The following is a 6,000-nucleotide window of genomic DNA, read 5'->3' on the forward strand; positions in this document are numbered from 1 at the left end:
GTTTAACATATAACCACAAACCAAGTCAATCCTGCCAGTCTGTAACATCCCGTTGAGCTCAGTAAGCCAAAACTCAAGAGCTTGACCTTATACACATGTACAATTACTGTGCCAATTAACAGTGCCATTGGCAATAAATGAAGCCATATGAGGCTGTTGAAGATATAAATAAATGTGACTTCAAAACAAACTGCTGCACTGCCAACAGTGTGTGAAAAGGACATAGGTTCACACTTGTAAATGGTAGTTTTATACTGAGAGCAAAAAGATGTTCACACAGAGAATGATCAAATTGTAGTGTAAATTTTCAAAAATAAAAATAGAAATTGTTGGAAAAGCTCAGCAGGTCTGGCAGCATCTGGGGACAGAAATCAGAGTTAACGTTTCAGGTCGAGTGACCCTTCTTCAGAACTGTGTAAATTTTCAGCTGGGAAAGGAAAACATTTGGAATTATTTAAGGAAAAGATGCTGCATTGAAAATGTTAAAAATCTTTATTGATGGATGAATTAACATTAGTTGATGAATTTTCTCATCCTTAGCTCTCTTGTGCACAAATAATAACACAATTAATCTGCCACTGATCATGTTGCTGTGTGCTGTATCTTAGTATGCATAAATTTACAGCAACATTTTCACTTTTAGAGCAACAGTTTTACATAGGGTCCTAGAGATGTACAGCACAGAAACAGACCCTTTGGTCCAACATGTCCATGCTGACCAGAGATCCTAAATTAATCTAGTTCCATTAGCCAGCATTTGGCCCATATCCATCTAAACTCTTCCTATTCATGTACCCATCCAGAAGACTTTTAAATGTTGTAATTGTACCAGCCTCCACCACTTCCTCTGACAGCTCATTCCATACATGCACCACCCTCTGCATGAAAAAGTTGCCCCTTAGGTCCCTTTTAAAACTTTCCCTTCTCACCTTAAGCCTATGCCCTCCAGTTTCGGACTCCCCTATCCTGGGAAAAAGACTTTGGCTATTCACCCAATCCATGCCCCTCACGATTTTATAGACCTCTATAAGGTCATGAAGTGCCTTACGTTGCTTCTGGGAAATGTTCTTTTGCTTTTAGAAGGCCACACACATGCCCTTGCTGTTCAGTTTTAGGTGCTGGTTCAACAATAACTCAATTTAGTTTGTCACATTTTATGTATACGCATATACTGACCATCAAAGTGACACTCTGCTACGCCCTGAAAACAAAAATGCTGGAGATCAGCAGGTCAGGCAGCATCCATGAAGAGAAAGAAAGCTAATGTTTCACATCTAGATGACTCTTCATCAGAGCTGCTACTCTTCTATGCTTTCTGTGAAACCTGGATTCCACTTGCCTTTAAACTCACTCTGTACAGACTCTCTGATCTAGAATCCAATTCCTTATTTATACAAGACTCCTTCACCAAAAGTTCCAAATTGAGAGTATAAATCTGGTTGTTTGTAATAGGTCAGCAGTGAAGATGAGACAAACATGAAAAATGCTGGAGAAGCTCAGCAGGTCTGGCAATGTACATGGAGACAGAAAATTTGTGTTAAGGTTTTGAGTTTGGTATTACCCTTCAGACTGGAGTTTCTCCAGGACACTCTGTTTGTTTCAGAACTACAACATTCACAGTATTTTCTTTTACAGCAGTAAAGATGAGACTGGCTTATGTTTGGTTTTATAAAGCCACCTTATAAATATATATAAATAGAAGATTAAGTGTTATTTTTAATTAACATGATTAAAGGGCAGGGACAGGAAAATATTTCCTCTGGTCAGAAAATGCAGAGAAGAGGGCACCACCTTAAAACTTAGAGGGAGGTTCATCAAAAGACGATTTCAGAAGCCACGTCTTCACACAGAGGATGGAGGGATATGTATAATCTTCCCCAAAATGCTGATGACGCTGAGTCACTTGAACATTTCGAACCAAAGTTGAGATTTTTTTTGCTAATCAAGACTTTTTTAAGGGTTACATAACCAAAGCCAATGAATTCAGTTAAGACACAGATCAGTAGTAACCCAGTCAAATGGAGGTTCAGATTTGAAGCCTACTTCTGTTCCTCTGTGGGAACAGATTCTCAGCTCATGTACCCCTGCTGTGGAGTCTTGCCTGTCAGATGTTTGTATGACAAAATCAGCCCACAATTCTCCATCAATTTTACAGATAAAAACCACACAGAGACTTCCTGATTTTTGCTCCCCGTCAAGCAAGATGCCTCGATTTAAAGTGAAATCTAGGGGTAATTCAAAGGGCTGAATGGCTCCCTTCCACCCTGTAACACTGCGGATGTGTGCTTGGTACATCAGGCTGCCTTACAGTTTCAGAAATGGGACAGTTGTGTTAGTTCTTTCCTGTTGAAACAGGCCAAAGCTCAATAGGAAGGCAGAACACTGCAGATCATTGTAGCAGTTTCAATGTACAAATGCAATATTCCACTTCCTTCCTAGTTAAAAAAAAACTAGAATCACGTAACCAAATCAAAATACAGATAACGTTAGAAAATAAGATTGAGAAGTAGTTAAGAATTACATTTTATATGACAGAATCATTTACTTTATATTAAGTTCTGAATTAAACTACAGAATTTCTAATCTCATAAATATATATGTTCATTTAATATTTACTGTATAAAGAAATAGATAAGATGATTTAGCTCTATTTTGAGATGGTGCCTTATGCATCGTGGTCTGTTCAGCTACTAATTATGACTGTAATCCATGAGTGTCAGTCAAGAGGAGCTGATGAACTGGTCTTTTAATTGAAATTGAAAGCAAGACCTTTGTCCAGGGAGGTAGGAGATAAAGAAGACACTCCAAGACAGTTGTGCTTATCCAACCAGACTGTTCATAGTGTCTGTGATCGCTTCTCATGTCATCTCACTGCTGAATCACAGATGTCATACAGCACAGTAAAGAGGCCATCCAGCCCATCATGTCTGCACCAGCTATCCATATAAGCAATTCACTTCAGACCGTTTCTCCACCTTCCCTGGAACATTGTACATTCTTCCTTTTCAGGTAGTCGATTTTGAATGCCTGAAGTGAACCTGCCTCTACCATTCACTCTTATCGTTAATATATATTTAACATTTAACCCTTAATTTAAAAATTCAGGTATATGACTGTGTCACATAGGCATATACAAGAAGTTAAGCTTTTGGCTGTAATATTACAAAGTTCATGTTACAAATGGTTGTTAGGAATGCAGCAGATGATGTCTTGTGAAAACAGTGATAACACTAATAAAACACTAATCCTGCAATAAAAAGTGCAGGAGAGGATGCCAGGAACAGCACCAAGAACTAAGCATATCTAATACTGAGGTATTGACACCTGATGAAGCTACAATACTGGACTACTTGAGTGCCAAACAGTGGAAGCAGCATGCAATAAACAGGCCTAAATAACTCCACAACTAACAAATCAGATTTAAGATCAAAAACAAAGTTGGTGGAAAAGCTCAGCAGGTTTAAGATCTGCAGTCCTGCACTGGAATAAAGAATTCCAAAGATTAACAACTCTCTGAGAGAAGAAATTCCTCCTCATCTCAAACTTAAATGAGAGACCTCTTATTTTGAATCTGTTTTTCCCCAATTATAGTCACCCTGAGGGAAACATCTTGTCTGCCCCCTGTCAGAATTTTTATGTTTCAATAAAATTACCACCAATTTTCTTTGGAAAATCTTCGAAGTCTTTTATCATAAGACTCTTCTTTCATTTAAGTAATCTGTCAAGTGAACCTTCTTTGAATTGTTGAAAGTGCAAATATGTTCCTCCTTGAAGATGGAACAGTACCCAGATTTGTAGGTGCACTCTCACCAAAGCACTATACAGTATTAGCGAATTGTTTCTGAAGCTCCTTAGAGAAAGGAGAAATAGTTGCAAGATGTTTTACATGTTCAGGACGTTCAAAAGTACTTTCTTTTTAAATGTGTTGCTGGGAAATGCAGAAGTCAATTTGTACAAAGTGATATTGAAAAAAACAGTAATAAAGATAAGTGAGCAATCTGTCCAAGTGATATCAGTTGAAGAGTAAATGTTGGTCAGGGCTCCCCTACAGATTTTGGAATAGCCATGGAATCGGTTATACCCAGCTGAGAAGATAGAGCCTCAGCTGAAAGACAGTACTCTGATGGTGTTGAACTCATTCACAACTGCACTAGTATCAATCAAAGATTATATGCCCAAGACTCTGAAATGGATTATGATCCAGAGATATGAGTGTTATCATTGAACTGTGGCTAGCACTTAGATCCACACCACAATTTCCTGGTGACTGAAAACTACTAAATTCTCTTCCTTCTAATTTTAATGAAGTCTGCTCATGCTGAAGGATTAGTGCACAAGTGCCTGCTAGCAATGAAGCATTAACAATTGAAGAAATCATACTTTTTTGTCCAACACAACATCACGCTGGAATTCTGGAATGAAAAATGAAAACAGTGCAGAGTACACAGCGTGTCATTGTGTGGGTTTGTGGAGAGAGGGAAATATGCAGTCAACATTTCAGGTTGATGACCTTTTTCTGTGAACATCAACCGTGCGCACTGCGTGTTTACAGAACTTTGTGTATTTGGTAATGCAGTGGACCTTTATTGTGGTCACAGTGACAACAGTATTGAGCATACATTGACCTTTGTCATGCTTGCTTTGGGGTCAGAGCGCAAAGGTTACAGTAAGCAAGTACTCTGGCTGTGATGAGAGGTAGACGTAAGCCTTTGGCTTCTGCCTTCCAATGGGTTGTCTCATGTCCTCTGATGCACCAAGATGTGTGTATAATTGCCCAAGTATAACCTCAAGATCCTGAGAGGACTTGACAGACTGGATGCTGAGAGGATGTTTCCCCTTGTGAGACATACTGGAATTAGGGAACACAGTTTAGAAGTAGATTGGCTTGTATTCATTGGAGTTTAGAAGAATGAGAGGCTGCCTTTTTGAAACACACAAGATTCTTCGGGTGCTTGAGAGAGTAGATGCTGAGAGATTGTTTTCCCTTGTGGAAGAGTCTAGGACCAGAGGGCATAATCTCTGAGAAAACGGCCACCTATTTAAGACAGAAATGTGGAGGAATTTCTTTCCTCAGAAGGTAGTGAATCTGTGGAATTCTTTAAGACTAGGGCTGTAGAGGCTGGGTCATTGAGTAGAGGCTGAGATAGACAAATTAAAATTAGATTTAGAATTAGGTTTATTGTCACGTGTGCTCAAGTACAGGATTACAGTGAAAAGTTTACAATGTCGCCCCTCATTGTGTCATCTTAGGCATAAAGTACCTAGGTACAAATTTAGATACAAAATAGAGAAATAAAGAAAGAAGTTACGTTGCTTTACAGTGATTCATAATATAAGTTAGAAAAGAAGAAATAAAGTCAAAAAGGTTAACTGTAGGAAAGGGAAAGGTGTTTAGTGGCGGGTTGGTAGTGTCCCTATCCCTGGACCAGGAGGCCCAGGTTCGAGTCCCATCTGCTCCAGAGATGCACCATAACGTCTCTGAACAGGTTGATTAGAAAAACAAACAAGGTCCAAGTAATTTGAGACATGTGATAGGTTTAGTGTCATTACATAGCACAGATAACTTGTAGGTATGGTCCCCAGATTGTTTGCCACTGAGATTTTCTGTGTTATGTTTGAGTGTTGTATGCTGATTGTCATTAATCAATAGTTCCATTATTCCTCCTCTACTACCAGGATGATAAAACATGACAGACAGACAGACCCTGCCCTCTTGGTTACAGACAGACAGACCCCTGCCCTCAGGGAGACAGAAAGACCCCTGTCCTCTCGGTGACAGACAGACAGACAGACCCCTGCCCTCTCGGTGACAGAGACAGACAGACAGACAGACCCTGCCCTCAGGGTGACAGAAAGACCCCTGCCCTCTCGGTGACAGAAAGACTCCTGCCCTTTCGGTGACAGACAGACCCCTGCCCTCTTGGTGACAGACAGTCAGACCCTGCCATCAGGGAGACAGACAGACAGACTCCTGCCCTCTCGGTGACAGACAGACCCCTG

This window comes from Rhincodon typus, chromosome 26 (assembly GCF_021869965.1).
Source record: "Rhincodon typus isolate 14 chromosome 26, sRhiTyp1.1, whole genome shotgun sequence".
NCBI lineage: Eukaryota > Metazoa > Chordata > Chondrichthyes > Orectolobiformes > Rhincodontidae > Rhincodon > Rhincodon typus.